The 24,690-nt window shown below is 39.9% G+C and overlaps 1 protein-coding gene across 1 annotated transcript in view; it reads left to right on the top strand.

Moving 5' to 3' along the window:
• PAK5 (p21 (RAC1) activated kinase 5) overlaps window positions 1–24,690 on the top strand; it is a 299,753-nt gene that overhangs the window by 164,287 nt on the left and 110,776 nt on the right. The window lies entirely within an intron of this gene.

The following is a 24,690-nucleotide window of genomic DNA, read 5'->3' as shown; positions in this document are numbered from 1 at the left end:
ATTGCCCAGAAGGGGTCTGTGGGAAGAAATGTCCAATAAAATCAGTCATACAGTATAGTGATGGACAATTAGGAGCTAGAAAGGAATTTTCAACTTGATTATTGTAACAACAGATACTTGGAGAAGTTAGAAGGCAGAAAAACAGCAATTAAATCAGTCAGATACATTATAAGGGAATTATTGGCACTGTTAACCTCCCCTAAAATAACCTGTAAAGTCCCAGTCATCAGGGATATACTGTCCAGTGTGTTAATAGACACATGTAGCTTTTGAAATATTATAGAATTAATTAAAATTAAATATAATTAGGGGTGCCTGGGTTGCCCAGTTGGTTAAGTGTCTGACTCTTGATTTCAGCTCAGGTCACGATCTCATGATTCATGAGATTGAGCCCCATGTTGGGCTCTACGCTGACAGCATGGAGACTACTTGGGATCCTCTCTCTCCCTCCCTCTCTGCCCTTTCTCTGCTCGCATGTACGTGTGTGCACGCGCTCTCTCTCTCTCTCTCTCTCTCTCTCTCTCTCCCTCTCTCAACAAACTTAAAAATAAGTAAATTAAAAGCTCACTTCCTTGGTTGCATGAACATATTTCCAGTGCTCAAAAGCTACAAGTGGCTCATGGAGCCTCCACTGACAGCTCATATATCCAACATATCTATCATTGTAGAAGGTTCTGAATAGCCCATTTAAAAATGTTATTTCTTGGGGCGCCTGGGTGGCGCAGTCGGTTAAGCGTCCGACTTCAGCCAGGTCACGATCTCGCGGTCCGTGAGTTCGAGCCCCGTGTCAGGCTCTGGGCTGATGGCTCAGAGCCTGGAGCCTGTTTCCGATTCTGTGTCTCCCTCTCTCTCTGCCCCTCCCCCGTTCATGCTCTGTCTCTCTCTGTCCCAAAAATAAATAAACGTTGAAAAAAAAATTAAAAAAATAAATAAAAATGTTATTTCTTTTATTTAAGGGAAGAGATTTGAGAGGTTCATTTCTTTTGAGTTCTTTTTCTCTTTTCCAATAAATATGATAATAAACACATTTTGAGTCCCTTTCATGGAAAAACATGAAGGACAAGGTGTCAGCTTCCTTCCATCTGTTATAACAGGAAGGACAACTGGCATTTTGTAGTCATTTTAAATGCAGTAAGATGTCAAACACAGTAAAAACATTCTGTGTCTGTCCCTCCATGTTAAGAATTCTTTCTTGTCCATATAATTCTTCCTTTTGTGTGGGGAATGGTTTTGCATGGAAACGAATAGATAGAAGAGGAAGTGAACATTATTCTTGGAGTCTGTACTCCTTAGCAGAAGGGACCTCATGGATGTTTCCATAACCATCCCTATCTAATGCAGCAACTGTGTTTGCTGCATCCTTATAGACTGAGCTGATAACAAGAGTTATCAAAGGAAGACTGTGGTTCAAGAGCCATCTGTTTGTATTTATGCCTCCTACCTGTTTATGTGGACAGAGTTAAAAAAAAAAGAAGGGGGGGGGGAACGAAAGAAAACTCACTATTGTAATCTCAGGATAGAGAAGATATAAATTTCTAACTTCTGCTTTTTAGAATTTACTGAATGTCTATTATTTGCCAGGATTTTGCATAAATTAAATAAAATAACCACAAGCACTGACCTATATCAGGCACTCAATAAATGTTAAGTGTATCAATGGGTTGCATTTCCAATGATGTTGGGTAAATATGGAGTGAAAAAATATCCATGTTCACATTAGTTTCAAGGCTGCCTTCAAAAACTGAATTATTAACCCATAATGTATGACCATTTCTGGCATTACTACTATAAGAACGTATGGTTCTTCCTTCCTCTCTCATTCTTTTCCTTTATTCTTTTGTTTGTCCTTCCTTCAACAAATTCGACATTCAAAGACTAAGAACAAAGCTTCTCTAATCTAGCTTTCTGCAAGGTATAGTTGATTTTCTTGGAAGGATCAGGAGTTCTGTGATAGGAGCAGAGTCCATTTTAAACTCAGAGCTACCTTTACAAGAACATACACTGGTGTGGGTTTCCCCTCTTAGGGTAAATTAGAAAACAAAATTGAAAACAGCTGTGTGTCCAATTCTGGCACCAAACCAAAATGGCCGATTTTCCTCTGAAACCATGGCAGAGATGCCCCAGCATGGATGGTGCTTGGATGATACATAAAGTTCTTCCTTTTTTTGCGTAAAAAGGAATCCTTTTTTTTTGACACACCTTCTTACAAACCCACAAGACAGGATTTATTCAGGTTATAGCCAAGAAGAAATTCTAGTCTCAGGAGAATAGAGAAAGGAAGACATTTAATGTGATTACATCTAAATATAGAAGAAACCGCATATGGGAACCACTTAAAAATAAGACAACCACCTAAAAATGGAAGAAAGAAAACTGTGTCTCTGAGATATTTCTAAAAGGACAGTAGTTATATATTTAACAATTCCATGTGTATAGATATATAAAAAATTTAAAATAGCATGTAAGCAGTAATCTGAGTTCAGGAGAAACCATCCTAAATATATTTAAATAAATATAAAACAGTAACCAAATCACTTTTTACCTCTAAAACATGGATATGGACTTCCATTTGAATATTTTCTGTGCATGTCTTTATTTTTTTAATGTTTATTTATTTTTGAGATAGAGATAGAGCATGAGCAGGGGAGGGGCAGAGAGAGAGGGAGACACAGAATCTAAAGCAGTCTCCAGGCTCTGAGCTGTCAGCACAGAGCCCAATGTGGGGCTCAAACACATGAACTGGGAGATTGTGATCTGAGCCAAAGTCGAACGTTTAACCGACTGAACCAGCCAGGTGCCCTTTATGTGTATGTCTTAAAAGGTGTGTCACAAGTGTATTGCAACATGTATAGTTACAATTTATGCTAAATGCCTTTTGTTAAAGAAATTTCCACTGACTTCTACAATTAGCACCAGGTTGGATTTTGTATTCCATGATACATTAAAGATGTCAGTTGGAGTGCCTGGCTGGCTCGGTTGGAAGAGCATGCAACTCTTGATCTCAGGGTCATGAGTTCGAGCCCCACATTGAGTGTGGAGATTACATTAAAAATTAATTAATTAATTTTAAAAAATCTCTTATGATGATGCAATCCAAAAAAAGAACTTCTCTTGAGTATGTGGTAGCTGTTGGGCACTGACAGGCTCCTGGAGGAGTCTGTGCTGGTCTGCAGGAAGACCCCAGCATATTTTCTCCAGGAGAGTGCCCATTATGTAAATGGACATTCCTTTTCATTTCTGCATTTAGGTAGCTGTGTCTTAGTTGCAGCAACCCCAAATAGGATCAGCAAAATTGACAGTATCTCAATAAATTTTCCCAATAGGATGGAGGTCATTACATCATCAAGTATATGGTGCCCTCATGTCCAGAAACAGCTAATGCAGCTCTAAAAGATGCTCTTGGTTATTGGTTAGAGCGAGACACTAATGACAATGTACAAAAATGTGTTCTCACTCTCAGTGTTATGCTTTAGTAAAGTTCATGGGTTCACTTTCCAAGTGGCCAATTACCTTTTTGCTGATGTATTCATTGACTCCCCACCATATCCTGGCCATTTTTCCTGGTCATTTACATTTCCTGGGATTTATATTCATTCAGGAACTGAGGTTATTGGGAGAAGCAGTCATGCCCACAGTTAATTGTGGGCCACATTTGTTGCCTGATAAATTATTTTTTTCACCATAATCTATTTTTAATAAAGCAATATTCATTGTTTTGTATAAATGTTAATGTAGTAAATACTAATTAAAATATGGAAAATCTAGGAACATATAGAAATAAAATAATTACCCATAGATATTCATATGAACATTTTAAAAAAAATTTTTAACATTTATTTATTTTTGAGAGACAGAGAGCACGAGGAAGAGAGGGAGACACAGAATCCAAAGCAGGCTCCAGCTCTGAGTCATCAGCACAGAGCCCGACTGGCAAGGCCCAAACTCACAAATTGCGAGATCATGACCTGAGCCGAAGTTGGTTGCTTAACCAACTGAGCCACCCAGGTGCCCCATTATGAACATTTTGTTATATATCATACCAATTTCTTTTACAGAATAAGATTTTTTTTACCTGACACATATCTATATGTGAATGAACTATAATTTGTTTAACCATTTTTTTACTGATGGACATTGAAGTTGCCTCTAATTTTGTTTAAGTGTGATGTACATCTTTGTAGAAAATTGCTCATTTTTATGTCTGTTTCCTAAGATTAGTTCTACAATTAAATTTGCTGGTCATAGAGGGGTACCTGACTTGTTCTGTCAGTAGAGGATGCAACTATTGATGTCAGGGTCATGAGTTCGAGCCTCACACTGAGCATAGTTAGAGCTTACTTAAAAAAAATAATAAATTTTCTGGTCATGGAATAGACAAAATTGTTGCCCGATAAATTAACTCAACTTTTGAATAGCGGATACTCAGTGGTGACTATTTTTCTCCACACCCCACAAGCTATCCTGCCAGGCTATGCTTCCCCATGCCTATTTTTTTGAGACTGTTTTTTAGTAAAATAATTTGACATTTATGGGTCAGGACTTTGTCTCAGTGAATATTTACTGATTTTAAATATCCTTTAGCCTTAGATTTATGAGGCTATGATACATAACGTGAAGCTGGAGGCTATGAACCATTTTTTAAAGACAATAACTATCATCCATGCATGACTATTGCCTTTAGTACTGCTAAGAATACAGGGTGGTAACTATAGAAGAATGTGGGAGAAATAATTACAAACAACAGCAACAGCAAATACTGTCTTGGTTCTTTTGGAAAAAAAAAAAGAAAGAAAGAAATGCTTTTCCATGACAATGAAAGGATATCTGGCAAAGTTTCATTGTCTGGCCAAAGTGATGGTTTCTGGATAGGTTATACTGTAATATTGCCATTTCCTAAACATTTTTTGTACACCTCTTGTTAGTTTTCAAAGTCCCAATTCCCAAAGCATTAAAGAATCATAGGATTTTAAAGCTGGATACGATCATTGGAGGTCTGATTTACCGTAGGAAACCAGTGGAGGTTGAAGAATCTCTTGTGATCACTCTGTTCATGTACAAAAGAGGGTGTTAGTGCACTGAACCCTTTGTAGAGATAAGGGGAAATGCTGGACAACTTTCAGTTTGGATTAAAGCATTGCACCTTGGTTAGGATCTACAGGCTGTCTCTTCCAAGCCCTGCTAATATGAGATCATTGAGTCTCAGAGTTCTGACATGTTTTCTGGGGCTCTTTCGGTCACATAATGTAACCTTGATGGGAGGGACTTTTCTGCCTGTGCCTGGCCTATTTGTAAAGCCTCATATTTATTGTAGGATCAAGCATGCACTCATTTGTATCTAGCTTTTTTTCAGTCAACATTATGTTTGTGGTGTTCATTAAGTATTTCTCTATAGTTCCTTCTCTTGGTCTACAACATTCCAGTATAGGAACTTGGCACAATTTATACATTCTACTGCTGATGGCTACATGGGCACTTTCCGGTTTGACACTCTTGAGCAAATAGGCCATGAGAGCCAGTAGTATGTCAAAAAGTAGAAGTATAAAGCAATAGCATTACATGTTTTCATTCTGAAGAGCTCCCCTCTTATACTGAGAAAATTTATTTGAAAACTGCCCCTCTCAGGGGTATTCTGGATTCCCTATCTCTACTTGAGGGCTCAAAAAAAGCCTACTGGACATGGGCTCCAAAGAACAGCCCTACCTTATATTTTCTTTTCTTTTTTCTTTTCTTTTCTTTTCTTTTCTTTTCTTTTCTTTTCTTTTCTTTTCTTTTCTTTTTCTTTTTCTTTTTCTTTTTCTTTTCTTTCTTTTGTGGTGGTGGTGGTGTTGAACTTGGGCTTATAGAGCATCTTTTTTTTTTTTTAAAAATGTTATTATTATAGTTGACATACAATGTTCTATTAGTTCCAGGTGCACGACATAGTGATTTGCCAAGTCTGTACATTCCTCGGTGCTTACCATGGTGTAAGTGTTGTCACCATCTGTCACCATATAACATTATCACAGTATTACTGACTCTGTTCTCTTTCTGTACTTTTCACCCCCATGGCTTGCTTGTTTTATAACTGAAAGTTTCTTCTTCTTAATCTCCTTCACCTATTTTGCCTTATCTTGGCACAGGGAAGGGCACTCTTTGTTGAGTTTACATAGTTTATAATTCTGACATCATAGAAAGCAGGAACAATAAGCCCCTCTTCCAATTTAAAAAAGCCAGAAATCCCACCATTCTCTGCAACAAAACTCCCCAAATTAAGCAGTAGCATTCAGTTTGAGAGGAAAATGCATTTTGGCATTTTTTCAAAGATTTGAATTTCAAAAGGTTATTATTATGCATAACAGAGAGAGGGAAATGACAATGCAATTTAAATAACCCTCTCTAGAAACTTCACATTAAGTACATTTTAGACACAGTTTCAAGATGCAGAAATTAGGCGTTACTCTTCTGGCAATATTTCCTTCCTCGAGGTTATTTTACAGGGCCGACTGGCCACTGCATTGTGGGATTGCTTCATAGGAACACAAAATAACTACACCAAAATCAAGATTTGGTGAATATAAAACATTGCTCCAGACCACCGCAGATTGTACCATTGCGATGTTTTTGCCTTTATTAATTTATAGGCTTAAAGGAGCAAAACTTCCAACACTGTCATATATCACAACAGAGCTCGTCTTCTAAAATAGGCAATGATTTTATTAACAACTACATTGGCAATCTGCTTTAGACTGTTAACTACTGATATTTTGCATAATAGCTCATAATCACCATTGCTGCTTCTTCATGTTTATGTGCCACTCCGACTCACGAAATATAATGTAAACACCATACATTAAAAGCTGGAAGAGTTTTACATGGGCCCTATACCTGCCACCAGCTAGCCTAGTGACCTCAGGCACTGATTTCATTCCTCAGCTCTTCCCTGTTTGATTCGAGACTAATGCCATTTGCTGACAGCATAGTGTTGGTAGCAGAAGAAAATGACATGCATGTTGGGGTAATGCTCACTGTTAGAATAACTAAGCCCCAGAATTTCATTAGCTCACCCATTAGACGTTTATTTTTCTCCTGTTTGAAGTCCAGTGCAGCTATTTCTGGTCAACAGGTGGGTGTCCATGCAACAATCCAGGGACCCATTCTCCTTATACCTTGAAATTTTACCACCTCCTTGCACTTCATCTCTGCCTGCATCCAGCTGGCATGAAAGCCCTGAGCTGAAATTGACAGACTTGACTTCTGGACATGTCCTATTGGCCGGGCCAAATCATGTGGCAGTACCTGAATACAAAGGGAGTTGGGAATGGAGTCCCAGGCTGGGCACACACTTCCTAGGGTGAACTCCATATTACAGAAGGGGGACCATGTGAAACTCATATACATTACGAAGCATTTGACTGTTGCAGCTGTTGACATTTTAGGTACTCTTCTCTACAGTACTGACATTCCATACCAGCCACCCATAATCACATTGAGTATCAGTATGTTTAGATTGACCAAGGAGTGATCATAGCAAGACATATGGTGGCTTTTAATACCCACTATATGGTACACCTCACTGCAATATTTTGCTGTGTCAACAAATGGTTCCTCATCAGGTAGGAACCAAACTATGCTAAATCTTAAACTACCATGTATAGACAATTTTCTCTCCTATAGTGACTCAAGTGTCATAGTGAAGGAAATCTACAGAGAAAGCCAGTCTTTCATTACAGTGTATTGGCATCAGGCAGGCATCCTATTTTCCAGGACTAGCCACTGTCCACAGAGGCAAAAGGCCCAAGGAGGCCATGCTAAGGAGGCAGGTCCTACATGACCGTCTCCCCACTATTCTGTCCTTTGTGGTCAAAGAAAATGAATATACCTGGAACACATACAAGCAGATCATCACATCTTAAAAAAAATTTTTTAACATTTATTCATCTAAGAGCAAGAGCAGGGGAGGGCAGAGAGAGAGGGAGATACAGAATCCAAAGCAGGCTGCAGGCTCTGAGCTGTCAGCACAGAGCCTGATGTGGGTCTCAAACCCACAAGCCACAAGCTCATGACCTGAGCTGCAGTCGGATGCTTAACCGACTGAGCCACTCAGGCGCTCCAACAGATAATCACATCTTTTTTTTTTTTTTAATGTTGTTTGGTAAAGATTTATTTTTTAAAAATATAATTTATTGTCAAATTGGCTTACTTATAATACCCAGTGATCATCACAACAAGTGTCGTCCTCAATGCCCATCACCCACTTTCCCTCTCCCCCACCCCTCATCCACCCTCAGTTTGTTCTCTGTATTTAAGAGTCTCTTATGGGTTGCCTCCCTCCCTCTCTGTAACTATTTTTCCCCCTTTCCTTCCCCCATGGTCTTCTGTTAAGTTTCTCAAGATCTACATATGAGTGAAAACATATGGTATCTGTCTTTCTCTAACTGATTTCACTCAGCATAATACCTTCCAGTTTCATCCACGTTGCTGCAAATGGCATGATTTCATTCTTTCTCATTGCCAAGTACTATTCCATTGTGTGTAGAAACCACATCTTTTTTTTTTCATTTTTTTAAAATGTTTATTTATTTTTAACAGAGAGACAGACAGAGCATGAGCAGGGGAGGGGCAGAGAGAGAGGGAGACACAGAATCTGAAGCAGGCTCCAGGCTCTGAGCTGTCAGCGCAGAGCCCAACGCGGGGCTCGAACTCACAGATCATGAGATCATGACTTGAACTGAAGTTGGACGATCAACCTGAGCCACCCAGGCGCCCCGTTATAAACCACATCTGCTTTATCCACTAATCAGTTGATGGACATTTAGGCTCTTTCCGTGATTTGGCTATTGTTGAAAGTGCTGCTATAAACTTCGGGGTACAAGTGCCCCTATGCATCAGCACTCCTGTATCCCTTGGGTAAATTCCTAGCAGTGCTATTGCTGGGTCATAGGGTAGATCTATTTTTAATTTTTTGAGGAACCTCCACACTGTTTTCCAGAGTGGCTGCACCAGTTTGCATTCTCACCAACAGTGCAAGAGGGTTCCATTTTCTCCACATCCTCACCAGCATCTGCAGTTTCCTGATTTGTTCATTTTAGCCACTCTGACCGCTGTGAGATGGTATGTCAGTGTGGTTCTGATTTGTATTTCCCTGATGAGGAGTGACATTGAGCCAGATGATCACATCTTAGTCCAAATCAAATATTGCTTCAAATAAAGTCACCAAACATTCAAATCATCTGTCATCCCACTCAGAGGAAAAAATAAAAAACAATAACTATCACAAACCAAAGTCTGGGAGTGACAGCTGATGCCTTAAGTTGCTGCTTCTCAAACTTGAGTGTGCCTCAGACATTCTCTGGAGAGCTTGGTAAGATACTGTCACGTGGGTCCCACCCTGTCAGAGTGGCTGGTTCAGGAGGCCTGGAATGGGGCCCCAAATTTTTCACTTTTTACAAACTACCCACTGATGCTGATGGTCTGGGGACCACACTTGAAGAACACTGTCCTGTGCTACCTGACTTCTCCTTTGTCCCTGTTCCTGTCTCTCTGTCCCCTTGCTCACTAGCCAGCTTGCTATTCCAGGAACCCACCAGGCATGTCTGCATACCCAGGCCTGTGTACCTGCTGTTGCCCATATATTCCTATGGTTATACACTTGCTGCCTTCAGTTATTTGCCCACACTGAACCTTCTTGGGGACCCCTTATCTTCCCTGACCACACAGTTTAAAATTTCTACGCTCCTACCCCACCACTCACTAGCCCCCCTTCCCTGTCTTTTTTCCCTTCCCCTAGTCTTATCACCTTCTAATACCCTAAGAAATTTACCTGTTTATATGTATGCTGTTTTTCTCTCCTAACAGGAATATGAGCCCCTTAGGGTGACAGGGATCTTCATTTCCCTATTGAGTCTTCAACACCCAGAACAGTGCCTGACCATTAGTAGGTGCTCAATGAAATATTTGTCAAAGAAAAGATGGAGTATGGATGGAGGGAAGAAAGAATGGAGAGACAAGTTAAGCTCATCTTGCGCTGCAACAGATTTAGTCAGCTTGGAATGCAAATCACATCTCCTGTGCACTTGGCCAGTTTGCTGTACAGTTTGCTTGCAGCATCTTGCCTCATTGTAGAATTCTGAAAGCCTTTAGCCCACCAGTTACCTTGTTGCCAGCATTGTCTTCAAGCTCTTCTGGGGTTTGAGAGCTGCAAGTGACAGGCATTGCATGAGACTCTAGGATGGTCTTACAGTAGGAGTGGGCATCTTTAGGTTTGGAAGGGAGTTATGGTCTCACAGGCTAATTATTGTTTTTACTGCTATATTGGACCTCTTAGTAGTTCTGACGTGGGCTGTATGCACCAAGCCCATTCTGGGCCTTCCCCTTTGGCATGCTTGCTATAATAGAGAAGCAAATGTAAGGAGGAGAGCCACAAGATACAGATTACACCTTAAGGCAGGGTTTCTATGCATGGAAATCTCAGTTTAAAGCTGACATACCATCAAAAGTATAGTTCTTATTTAAAATGTTGGATTGTTTGAATACAGAGCAATATCCAATAGTTCCAATTGTTTGGATTTTTTAAATATTGGCTAAAATTATACAAGTTTGTAGTATGGAGTGCTAATGAGGTTCTATTCTTTATTCATATCAGCGAAATCCCTTCTTGATGTTTTGACCCATATTATCCAACAGGGAAGAGGTTGTTTTTGTTTTGTTTTGTTTTGTTTTGTTCTGTTTTGTTTTACCAGTACTCTATTTGTAAAACTATATGATCAGAAGCTTTAGAAGTGGACAGCTTGCCAACTTGCTGTTTCCATAGCCTCAAGCAGGTGCTCAACTCTGTGAGGTTTTCAAATAATTGGTAGAATGATAATAACTAACTTTTGGAAATAAGATAGGTCCCATTGCTTTGCCCAGGCAAAGCCTGTATTCTCACCAGGAGATGGTGTCAGCATATGACCCTCAGATGAGAAAAAGCAAAATTAGGGATGTGTTGATATGACCCATATGACCAATCTAAATAAAGCAGAATTAAGGTTACTTAAGGTTATTAAGGTTCTTTTGCTCAGTGTGAAATTCCAGTGCATCAAATTTTATCATCTTGGAGACTGAAGGAAAGAAAACAGTCTTTAATGTTATTAAATTTGATGGTGTTGCCCATTATAATTTATAGGTCTGATTTTTATTGCCAGACACATGTACTTGTGCAAATACACTCCGTCCTATTTTCAGTCCCCTGGGAAGTTTGAGAATTAGATGGTGACACCAGTCACTGTGTATCTCGTAGTTTCTGTTTCAAAGACTTCTAAAATCAGTGTGGGAATTTGGAGGCCTTTGTACCTGCTGCCAGGACACGTAGCTCCCTACAGTAGCCTTTGTAAAAGAGGGCAGAGACCTTAGTGTGCTGGCCTGAATAGGTGAGTGCCAAAAATTGGAGCATTCCACTGCCAGCTCTCAGATTTATGCTGGAGCTTGCTTACCTGGGCCCATGCTCCTAAGAGAGGCCAATTGTGAGCATCTTTTAAAAAGTCCTTGTTCAGCAATGTCATGTTGGTGGCTTGAAATCAGCCATGGTTGGGAACATTTGCACCCTAGAAATGGGCAAGACACTACAGTTGGAGCTTGTGTCCCCACCTCCCTAGCCGCTTCCCAGAGCCAATTGTTGAACATTTACCGGCATATGCTGTTACTAATTGCAATAGATTACAGGCCTGGTCCTAATTCACTGGCTTTCCCTGTCGCCACATCCTTTGTAATGTGACTTTGCAACTCCTTCCTTAAAGAGATGGACTCTGTTTCCCTGTACCTTGAATCTGAGCTGGACCTCTGACTTGCATTTGTTGTACGATATAGTGAAACCAAAAATGTGCCTATTTCTAGCCTAGGTCTCAAAAGGCTTCACTTCTGTCTCTTGTAACACTGACACCACCATAACAAGCCCATGTTGTCCTGCTGAAAGATTAGAGTCCATGTGGGCATGCCAGGCCAATCGATCTCCATCCATTCCATAGCTGACCACAGAACACTTGAGGGAGCACAGGCAAGACCAGAAGAACCACCTACCTGAGCTCAGTACAGATTTCCAGTCCCAATGGTAAGCTAAATCAGTGGTTAAGTCACTAACCATTGAGTGGTTTGTTATTGCAGCAAAAACTAACTGATAAACTAATCGACTCACAATTTCCGGTAAGTTTTAAACAAACAGACATCAATGGTATTGCTAGGATTAATATATGGGCCAATGTCTATTTGGGAAACTGTTTCACCTGAAGAGTCACTTTGAAAATACTTTCTACCCATCCCCTCAGTTTGCTACCTGTTACTCTCAGAAAGTTGATGAGATTATTTGGGCATTAGCATCAGTGAGGTGGAATACAAATAGAAACTAGAGAATCTGGAGCTATCTAGGCAATGACTATCTCAAGATGGTGGGCCAGTCTCTTGCCCCTTCCACTGGTACTGCTTAGGCCATATGGGCTGCTTCTGTTTCTCGAAAAGGCAAGTCTTTTTCTCTCTTGAGACCATTATCCTTGGTGTTCCTCCTATTGGAATGCTCTGTCTCAACTTGGCAAGACCTACACCTTCTTATCCATCCATATTCTTACTTATCTGAGCATTCTTCACTAATAACCATGTATCACAACTAGCCACAATATTACTCTCCTGAAAGTTACTCTATCACAATGCTCCAACAGAAATATGATGCAAGGTACATATTTAATATTAAATATCTAGTAACCATATTTTAAAACACAAAAGTAAAATTTAATATATTTTACTTAATTCAAAATATCCAAAATATTGTCATCTCAATATATGATCAGTTCAAAAAATTAGTAAATCTTATGGACCACAAAATACCTGCATACTACTTTTTATACTAGCCTTACTTATAATAGCCCAAAACTGGAAACAACCAAATTATCCCTCAGTAGGTAAATTGTGGTGTGCTGTATCATGGAATACTACCCACAATAGGAACTATTGATACTCAAAACAATTTGGATGGATCTCATTATATCGAGAACAAAAAAGCTAATCTCAAATGGTCATACACTGTATTTATAGAACAATCTCAGAATCACAAACTAATGGGTATGGAAAACAGTAGTGGATGCCAAGGATGAGGGGGTAGAGGTCATTATAAAAGGGTAGCAAGAAGACAATCTTTGTAGTGATGGAACATGTCTGTATCTTGATTGTGCCGGTGATTACACAAATCTACACATGTGATAAAATGTTATACTACTATTGGTGCACATTGCACCAATGTCAAATTCATGGTTTTATTGTCATACTTTAATTATGTGACTATGGGAAGAAACTGGATGAAGGGTACAGAGAATCTCTGTACACGAACTGTGCAACTTCCTGTGAATGTAGTATTTCAAAGTAATGTTCAAGCACTAATTCCTGAAACCTATGAACATGTTAGGTTACATTGCAAAAGGGAATTAAGGTTGCAAGTAGAATTATGGGTACTAATAAACTGACCTTAATGTAAGGAGATTATCCAGATGGACCCAGTGTGGTCACAAGCGTTCTTAAAAGTGGAAGGGTGAGGCAGAAGAGGAGAGTCAGGTAGAAGAAGAAAAGTCAGAGAGAGATTCAATATTTCTGGCTTTGAATATGGAAGAAGGGGCCAAGAACCAAGGAATGCAGGTGGCCTGTAGATGCTAGAGAAGGCAAGGAAATGGATTCTTCCTTAGAGCCTCCGGAAAGGAACACAGCTCTGCTGACACCTTGATTTTCACCCAGTAGGACTCATTTTAGTCTTTTGACATCAAGAATCATAAGAAATAAATTTGTGTTGTCTAAGATACTAAGTTTGTGGCAATTTGTTACAGCAGCAATAGGAAACTAATGCAGTGGGAATTCAGAGAGATGTACAGATGTAGCGTATAGTGGGAGAGTGGAATGAACACTAATTGGTGGTGATTGGATGTGGAGGATGATAGAGGAAGGGGAAGTCAAAATGGATTCCCAGAATAACTTTAGCAATTTGATGTAACATAGGAGCTGCATACTAGGATTGAGTTATCTGTAGAAGGAACCAGTTGAACAAGTAGGAAGTTTGTGACTTATGTTTCAGAAATGTCAATAATGGGAAGAATCCAAGAGGAGATTTGGATTGCATAAATCAGAAGCTTAGGAGAGGAGTTTGGGCTATGTCTGCATATTTGGAGACATTGGCATAAGGAGGAAATAAACTTGTGGTTTGCAGTAAGACCGTGGTGAAATAGTAGCTTTTGACCATAACATTTACATATTTTCTGCAATTTTTGAGTGCCTGTTCTGTTGATGCTCTTCTATGAACTATGATAGTCCTCTTGCTACTGTTTTAACATTATGTTATCACTCTGGACAGTGTAAAAATGATTAGAATTTAAATATGTTTTCCTCAAAGGATGCCTTTTGTCAGTCCCTTGTGTTGGGTGGCAGAAAAATGAGATGGATGAATTAAAGCCAGCATGAATGAAGAATTGGGCTGGACCAGAGTGGTCTTGCAATGTTGAGGGTCCAGACAGTGTGAAGTTGGGTGCATGAATGTGATAAATCCAACCACAGCCACAGATTCCAGAATCAGGATGGAATCGGGAAGCTTGGATGAGAAGGAACCAGCAAGTAGAAGGAACCAGCAAGTAGGTGAAATCCAAACAACTCAATAAGTAGGAAGTGCCTAAGAGAGTCATACAGTAGAAAAGGACAAATAAGAAACAAAGAGTGTGGTATGGAGGCTGAGTTCAAATGCACATGGTAGAAATTGGAATCCAGAGTCAGCTCTACATGAGAAAAAAGGGGCTCCAGCTGTTGAGAAGGCAGATGCAGTCGGATTTGGGCTCAGGTCAGAAAAGCAGGCTTGAAGCTTGGAAAACCGGATTACAGGTGTCTGTGCAGTAGAAATGGGGACCAGGTACAAGAATAATCTTACTGAGCCAGCATGCTCTGAAGTTTTTCTGGAGGGGGAAGCACCTGGTGGAAAACAGGGACTGTCCCATGCATGATGTCCAAGAGACACTACAATAAAAGAATCTGAGGAAGAATATTTTTAGATGCAATAATAATTTGTCTTCGAAAATAACTTTATTTTTAGATTGAACCCATCCCAAGTTTTTTATGTTTTCCCCTGAATCACAGATGTGTGAATCATGTTATATTTTACCTAAAAGCAACATACCTGAAAGCCTTTTAGTCCTTGTCCTGAGCCTATGACAAATGTGTATCTGAGCAATGGCATCTGGACAGGGCTATAGTGGAGTTGGTGCCGTCCCCTCTGCAATACAATTTCTCAAACAGCCATCTTTCTTCTACCAATGACAGGCCGGTCATTAAACCTAAATTATCTGAACACGGCTAGGTATTTCTGAAGTACTTAAGTATCCATTATTACATTTGCCAAGTTCTTCAAAGTAGAATTGAGGCTAAGAAAAGAAAAATCTCTTCATGAGGGAGTCAGTGAGGAAAGAACCACTTTTGAGATGTACATTAAAGGTGCCATATTTAATTCTGTGGGCTTTAAGTATCCAGATGTCTGTCTGGCTCAAAACCTTCATAGTCCAGTAATTATATTGACTCCTCACTTCAGCTGTAGGGCCTGCAAGTGTACCTCCAAGTAGTTGTCAATGTCAAAGGTTAGACCAATACCATTTTGATGGTAAGTGGGGGGAATATGAACAAAAGATTGTCTAATAGATTGGCTCCCATTCTGCTCATCTTGTCCCTAGCCCTCCCCATCTTCAACACGACCCTTTTCTGCTAACTGCATCCGCCATGAAGGTCAAAGCTTTTGGAACATATTCATACTATTAGCTATTATTTTTTATGTATTTTATTTTTATTTTTGTTATAAAATATACATATCATAAAATTCACCATTTTAACCATTTTTGAGTATATAGCTCAGTGGCATTAAGCACATGGACATTATTGTGCAACCTTCACCTCCATCCATGTTCAGAACGTTTTCATCTTCCCCAAATGAAACTATACACTATCAAACAGTAAGTCCTGGGGCACCTGGGTGTCTCAGTCAGTTGAGTGTCTGATTCTTGATTTCGGCTCAGGTCATGATCACAGAGTCGTGAGATCAAGCCCCATGTCAAGCTCCATGCTCTCCAGCTCCCCAGTTCGCTTGCTTTCTCTGTCTCTTTCTAAAGTTAATAATAATAATAATAATAATAATAATAATAATAATAATAAAACAATAAGTCCCCATTCTTCCCTCATACCAGCCCCTAGAAACCACCATTCTACTTTTTGTCCTTATGAATTTAACTACTTTAGTTACCTTATGTAAGTGGAATCCTACAGTATTCCCTTGTGTATGGCTTATTTCACTTAGCATAATGTCTTCAAGGTTCATCCATGTTTTATCATGTGTCTCAAGTATCTTTTTAATAGTTTTGAATACATTATAAAATCAATACCTCGTGAACTTGTATCCTGTGGCCCAAAGTCCACTCAAACCCTCTTCTGAGCATGCCAACATTTTGGAAACTACAGCTGCTCCCCATCAGTGTACCACTACTATTACTGAATATTCAAGCTCTACAAATTAATAAAGAATGGCAGAAGTTGCAAAAAAGAATAAAAATAAAAATAAAATTACCAGGCATGTATAGCGAATTAAACTTTGAGCAAGAAAGTTGAAAATAGAATTCATGGTCCTGATGCTGAGTTTTTGCTCTAAAAATATTCAGGAGAATAAAGTGTTAGTGGCAATTTTCTGGGCCAGTTAGCATGCTCAAGTCAGGTTGAGTTTTAAAATCTACCTGCAAGGTCACTTCATTTTCTACCTAAACAAGAACATTCTTATAAATTCTTCCATACATGCTTCTGATATTTAATATTATATGTAAACTTGACTGGGGAAGGGATGTCCAGATAGCTGGTAAACTGTTTTGGGGTGTATCTCTGAGGCTGTTTCTGGAAGAGATTAGCATTTGAGTTGGGAACTGAATAAAGCAAATGACCTTCCCCAAGGTGGGTGGGCATCATGCAATTCTTTGAGGGCTCAAAGAACCAAAAGGCAAAGGAAGAGTGAATTCACTCCCTCCCTGCTTGAGCTGAGACATCCTCTTCTGTCCTTGGACATGGGCCCTACTGGTTCTTATGTTTTCAGATTGAGACTTATATCATAAGAGTCCTTGGTTCTGACACCTATGGACTCAGACTGATTTATATCACTAGCTTTGTCCAACTTGTAGACAGCAGACCATGGGACATTTTGGCCAACGTTACCACATTAGCTAATTCCTATAATAAATCTCCTCTTACATACATCTGTATAAATCCTACTGGTTCTGATTCTTGGAAGAGCTCTGAGCAATACAATGCTTATACCACGAGCTTCAACCAGTATGACCTAAAAGACTTCCTAGAGGGGCAAGAAATAAGGGATACCAGTTTAGGTCCAATGTGGTTTCTTTATATGTCTCCATCTGCTCATCCACTTGTTCAACAATCAGAGGAGATGTTTCTTTCCTAAGCTGCACACCACTTTTGGTGAATATGGCCACCACAAAATTAAGTAGGCTTTTCTGGTACTCAAAAACTTTAGCAAGAAATGTAGAACAATAGAAATATAGGTGAAAGGGCCCAGGATTAGAAACCTACTTGTGAGCCAAACACATTAATGAATGATTCAAACACATCAAAACACTCATTCTATATGAACCGCCATTTCTCAGGCAAGATAAGAATCTGAATGGACTGGTGCCATTTGGAAAACCAAGCTGTCATCTGATGTAGTTTCCAAAGGATAGCAGCTTCTTCAGTCATTTGTGAATGACTACTCTCGATATTTCAAAATGATGGTTGTAGAAAACAAAACAAAAAACAAAAAGATGGTTGTTACCCATGTAAATCAATCTCTTTTTCTGGACATTAACCCAAAGGATGGATTTTTAACATTTTATTTCTATATATTTGGATACATGTTAATTTCAATAAGTGTTGCCTGTTGGTTTAAAAATACTTTTAAAAATTGAGGCGCCTGGGTGGCTCAGTTGGTTAAGCGTTAGACTTCAGCTCAGGTCATATCTCATTTGTGGGTTCAAACCCTGCATCAGGCTCTCTGCTGACAGCTGAGTACTTGGAGCCTACTCCAGATTCTATCTGTCTCTGTCTCTCTCTCTCTCTGCTCCTTCCCTGCTCACACCCTCTTTCTCTCAATAAACTAAATAAACATTAAAAAAAATATTTTAGGAAAGAAATATACCACATGTGGTTTACAAAAGAGCACGAGAAATCTGATGATTGCCTGACCATACCCCATGATAACTCCAAGTTCTGCTTACCAGAGGCCATCATGACATTTCTTCAGTTTGGACCTTTTTTTTTTCCTTTCAGTTGTGTTTTGTTTCTTTGTTTTTTTAAAAAGATTTTATTTTTAAGTTATCTCTATACCCAATGTGCTGTTTGAACTTAACAACCCTGAGACGGAGTCACATGCTCTACTGACTGAGCCAGCCAGGCACCCCTCAGTGTTTTATATATAGCCAAAAATATATGTATGCAGCTTCAGCAATTTTAGGCATCTCCCTCCTTTTATTTTTTGCTATGTAGATAGAAGTTAGCTTTCTTACATAATCTGCCCACCTCCCTTATTTTCCCAATATAATTTTGTGGGCTGTTTTTGATTATGTATGTTAAATGGTCCTTATATTTTGTGATTTTTGTCATTGCTTACTGATGAGCCAAGAATTATCTTATGATTATCTTTTCTTTCTATTTCAGTTTTTGGTTTTCCCAAAGTTTCATGTCTTTCTCTTATTTTTATGATGGGTTCTTTACAAATAATGATTTATTGGTGCACCTGGGTGGCTTTGTCAATTAAATGTCCTACTTCAGCTCAGGTCATGATCTCACCATTCAGAGTTCGAGGCCCATGTTGGGCCCTGTGCTGACAGCTCAGAGTCTAGAGTCTGCTTCAGATTCTGTGTCTCCCTCTGTCTCTCTGCCCCACCGTCCATGCTGTCTGTCTGTCTCTCTCTTTCTCTCTCTCTCTCTCTCTCTCTCTCTCTCAAAAAAAAGTAAACATTAAAAAATTATAAATAATCATTTATTTTGTAAAGAATGTACATCTTGCAAGGTGACATGTATTTTTCTGTTTATCTCCAAATTCCCTGCTACTTTGTGATGTCACACAGAGCTTGAGTGAGTTCCCCAGCTTGCCTATGCACCCAGGCTAGTGCTAGTTCCAGATACACAATTATTGGTGTTGCCTAAAATTGACTCCTAATTGCGTACTGAAAATGGAATAGGACTTTGCAACCAGACAGTCAAACATGGCCCCTTAAGAGCCAAGTCTGAAATGAGGTAGATTTGGGTTTCACTCCATTCCTGGCACTTGGTAACCATGGGTAACTAACTATGTGATTTAACTTCCCTGAGTTTAAATCCCTGCACTTGTAAAATAAATACCTCACAAAACTGTCAGAATATAAGAGAATGGCTATTCCACTTAGCCTAGACAATGTCCGATTCCAGGAAATATTCATTTCGTGTTATCCAGTATTACTGTTGCTGATGTTTTCAAATGGCTTCTTCCAATGCCTTCTTATTTAGTAATTCCAACTATTCCAGAAGCTAGGCAAATCTGGAATTATGTGCACTTAGAGAGGAAGACTCTATCTCAGGCCGCCAGGGTCACAGGCTGCCAGGGTCACAGTGATCCCACAGAGCAGTGGGGACTGCTCTGATATTCAAGACAGCAAGTGTAGGAGCCTGTTCCTAGGATGTGAATTGCCTGGGCTTGCATATCATTTCAGTTTCTTCCTACCTGGGTGAACTTGGGCACTCCTTCATCTCCCTGAGACTCAGTTTCCTTATCTATATGGCGGGAATAATAACAGCCCTTACGACACAAATTATTGTGAGGAGGATGCGTGAGTTTATACGTGTAAAACAGTGTCTGGCACAATTAGCCCAATATAAATATACTTCAAGTAGCATTTTCTTGTCCCTGGTAAGGTGCTGTGCCAACCATACCAGGCAGCCTGACACAACTGATCCCAGATGCCCTTCTCTTGCTTGCCAGTCCTTTGAATCTCTACTCATTATCCCAGCTAATAGGCCCAAATGGGGAGATGCTACCTACAAGAGCTTTGAGACTAGGCATACGTATAAAGCAGGACAACACCCCAAGCTGGGGTCAACAGCTGGGGTCTTGCTAAAAGCAGCTTAAGGGCTGAGATGACAGTGAAGCTGTCAGAGTGTTGTGTTAGAGTCTGGGGATTTGGATTTCCTTCAGTTTCTTCCAGGATAACTTCCATACAAGAACATGTGGTGACCAAAACCATCCATCAAAGCAGTATTTGCTCTGAATTTTGCAAGAAACTTTTGGAAACAGGGATTCGGGGGTCTGTTTACCCTCTTTCTCTAGGAATGTAACTACACAGTAGCATAATAAAGACCTTGAGAAGTCCCACAAAGGAAATTTATATAATCCATTGTTTCCCAGATTTACCTACCCGAGGAACCAACCTTCCATCCTCTAAATTTTTCACCTTTCAGAAACCTGATGTTCCCAGGAACACACTTTTGGTAACCCTTAGTCAGACTAGCAGGTGAGTGCTCACATGCCTGTTTAGTAACGAAACGAATTAGGAAACATTAGCAATAAGTCTTGAAATGCCTGATTTAAAAACCTGTAGCAAAATTTTCTGTGCTGAATAGTCTCTACCAAATCGTTCTGGAAGTAGGTCTGCTGGAACTCAGGAGCAGGTCAAGGTATTCCATGCCCTTGATTCACATAGATGCTGAACAGCAGGGGTCTTTTTTTCTACCTGAGGGGTTGTCCAGGTTCCCAGCAGCCCTTTGACCTTACTTACTCAGTGACAGAGTTCAGCTCAGTCAGAAAAAGGGTCTTTCTGGAGAGACATGGCAGAACCCCAAAATCTCCAAAATCTCAGTTACCTTATTAGAGCCCACCTTCCCCACTAATGCATATCTCTAGGGGAACAAGTTTCCTAAAAATCGCAGGGGTGAACATGTCTGATAAAGAAAGCTAGTGCAGGGCAGTGTTGCTTTTCTAGTGATTCAAAGCACGTGTTTTGAGGTTCTGATTCTCCAGACTTGCCATTTTCTGACTTCTGAGCTTCTGTTTCCTCCATAGAGATATGATAATAACACCTCCTGTGCAGAGAAGAGTTAATGTGTGAGACCACGTATCTTAGAAAAGCTGATTTGTAAGGTTGCATATGGAAGCTTGGATTTTAGGAGGGGTCCCACCTTTCCCTGATAAGAATGATTCACTGTGCCTAAATTGTTTATGCAAATAATATTGTTTATGCTGAACCCCTGAATTCCTTCTGGATTCTAAAATTTTGGCATGGGCCAAGCAAAGGGTACTTATGTGACCTATACTGAATAAAACCTTCAGGCACTGAGTGTATCATAAGTTTATCTGGTCAACAACATTTTTCACGTATTGAAACCATTCAGTGCTGGAGGAATTAATCGCATCCTATGTGAGTCCACTGAGAGAGAATGCCAGGAAGCCTATGCCTGGTTTCCTCCAGACTTTGCCCATGTGCCTTTTTCCCTTTGCTAATGATGCTTTGCATATGTTCACTGTAACAAATCACAGCTGGAGTGTGAGTGTGTGCTAAGTTCTGTGAGTTCTCCTAGCCAATCAAACCTGAGGGTGGTCTTGGAACACCCCATCACCCCCTGCCACCAAAATAGGGCTATTGTGAGTTCTAAGTGAGATAGAAAAGGTGAACCTTGAGCACTATGCCAGGTACAGACAGATCATGGACATATCCAAGAGAAGAAACCATTCCAAGCAGATCATGGATTTTAGGAGGGCCCCCTACCATGTATCTCTCTCTTTCATGGTGTAAAAAGCATCAGGACTACTTCACCTGAGTGTGAGTTTCCTCATTGCTACCAGAGTAATGGCCATCACTAATGAAATATCACTGTACCTCATGGTGATGCTCTCTCTACATTTAGGGAAACATTGCTTGAAAATGTAGAACTTTTAAATTTTCCTGTCTAGTTTCTTCCTCTGTAACTCTTTAGCTCAAACTTACTAGAAGTGTAGAACTGTATAACCATGTAAATTACAGTTATGTAGTATCACAGGATACATTGTAGGTAAATTAATTCAAGCACAGGACAACTGCCTTATTTTAGAACAAGAACAGTATTAGTTCATTGATATCTTCTTTTTTATATTTTCATATGAGTGGCATGGCAACCACTGGGACATTCACAAATAGGAAGGGAATAGTAAAACATTTCTATTCTGATTCTAAAAATATTTGACCTAGCATTTTCAGTGCTAGTTCATGTATGAATTCATGCAAAATAACTCTCCTTAAGTGATTTTTCTAAGATAATTACTACCTTTTAAAAAAAATAGTCATAAAGTTTATTCAAATGTCAAGTGGACTCCACCAACACATGACCAAATTATATTTTCAAATGTATTTTTATTTTCACGATATAATACTGAGAGGTAGTATATAGACCCACTTACATATTTGGCATAATTTCCTGGCCACTGAAAACATTCCAGGCCCTCAGCCAACCAGATGGTAACATCACAATCAAGGTTCCTCTGAGTTAATGCAATTGTATAACAGCTAACACAATTACCACATTGGATGTTATTACTTGAGACTTTGAAGCAGCTAAAGTAGAAAGAGAAAAATGATGGGCACCTGAAGATACAAGGTATGGGATGATAAGCAGGTCTTTGCTATTGGTATTTTCTGTGGCAAAATTTACTCCACTATGTAATGGCTTAAAGCAACAGCCATTTATTTATGTCCTGATTCTGTGAGTCAGCACTTTGGGTCTAGCTCAGCTGCATGATTCTTCTCCTGGTTTTGACTGGGTTCACTTAGTGGATAGCTGCTGGTCAGTTATGTGGCTTTGCTACCAGAGCTGATTATTGGATGCACTGATGGGTGACTGGACCACAACGTCTGTCATCCTCCAGCAGGATGACCTGGCCTTGTTCTCAAGCTGGCTATTTGTTCCAAGAGCAGTAAGAAGGCAAACCCCAGTGTCCAAGATCATTTCATGCTTGTGTCATGGTTTCTGTTGTCCCATTGGCCACAGAAAATTACATATTCAGGCCCAGAGTCAGTGTGGGAGAGACCCACATAAGGACATGGACGCTGGGAGGCATGAAACATCAGGGGCCATTCCTCTAATGGTCTACCACAACTGGATTCCTTAAATTCTTTACATTTTGGCTTGGGTATTCTCAAAAGTTTAAAGTCAGCCGACCTGTATTTATTAACCCACTTTAGTAAGGTACTTAAAGAATTTTTTAAGTTGTGCTATGCTTTCCAAAAGAAACAACACATCAAGGTGTTTTCAGCCCTTATCTTTCATTGATTTTTCTTTATCCCTTTATATTAGTTTCCCAATTAGTCTTAAGTAACAACCACGATGGATGGGAAAATGGGTTTTGATAGAGTCTAGGGAGTTAAGGCTGTGAATAATCTGATCACTGTCAAGAGAATACATATCCAGTGCTCTGGTCTAAATGTGTCCCTCCAAAACCTGTAGGTTGAACTCCTAACCCTCGAGGTGAGCTCATTAGGAAGTGGTGGGGCCTTTGGGAGAGGACTAGCTCATGAGGGTGGAATCTCATGAATGGAGAATTAGTGCCATTGTTAGAAGAGGACAGAGAGAGCTCCTTTTTCTCTACCAACATGTGAGGTTCCAGCAAAAAGACAGCCATGCAGGAAGTCCGTTCTCACTAGACACCGAATCTGCCAGAGCCTTGATCTTGGACTTCCAGACTCCAGAACTGTGAAGAATAAACGTCTGTTGTTTAAGCTAGCCAGTCTCGGGTATTTTGTTATGGCGGCCCAACACCTAGGTAGAGGATGGAATAGGAACTTGGGAAAACTTGAAGGCACCAGGAAGACCCTGTTTCCCAAGCAGGGATAACTGGTTAAGAGAAGAAACACATTTTAATGGAAGGTAAAGGCGAGGGAGGGGGAGGAGGAGAGCAAGGGAAGATGTTAACACCTTTGGTGCTCTTACCCCAGGTGTCATTCACTAAATAAATGTACTGTGCTCATGATTTTAGTCTGTGAGCAGATATTTCTTGAGCAGGTACTGCATGCAGTAGTGAACAAGCCGATAGTACCCCTTCTGTGGTGGATATTACCAGATATTTCCCTACTATGTCTGGTAGGGAAAAAAAGACACCAGGCTCACCATTGCACCTAATTAATTGATAGCAAGTGGGTAAATGCTGGGAAGAATATGTACATGGAGCTATATGAATGTATAACTCACCTATTCAAGCCTAAAGGCTGAGGGAAGGCTTTCCCAACAAAGCAACGTTGAAGCCAAACCATCATCATTTATAATGCCTGCAACACTGTTTTTCAGGGTTCCCCAAATGATCATGATGGTCCTATTCACAAAAAAACTGAGAGATGGAAAAGCAGTTACCCACGATCATAGTGAATAGGCGACCTACCTGGGATTCAAACCCAGGTTGTCTGACATGTTTTCGGTACCATAAAGCACACAGTGACTATTTTAAATATTTTCTAGAGGTATCCTGGTCACAAGGTATATTTTAATTAGGTAAACTACATTGTTTCAAATAGGCAACATACATGCTACGAAGTTCTAAACATAATATACAGTGAAAAAATGGGTCTTTCTCCCTGCTTTGTCTCCCCAGCTCCTTTCTCTGCAGGCAATGCCAGTCAACTTTCTTCTCTATTTGTTCAG

This window comes from Prionailurus bengalensis, chromosome A3 (genome assembly GCF_016509475.1).
Source record: "Prionailurus bengalensis isolate Pbe53 chromosome A3, Fcat_Pben_1.1_paternal_pri, whole genome shotgun sequence".
Lineage (NCBI taxonomy): Eukaryota > Metazoa > Chordata > Mammalia > Carnivora > Felidae > Prionailurus > Prionailurus bengalensis.
The sequence above is the reverse complement of the archived record's forward strand: the minus strand, read 5'-3'. Positions and strand labels throughout refer to the sequence as shown.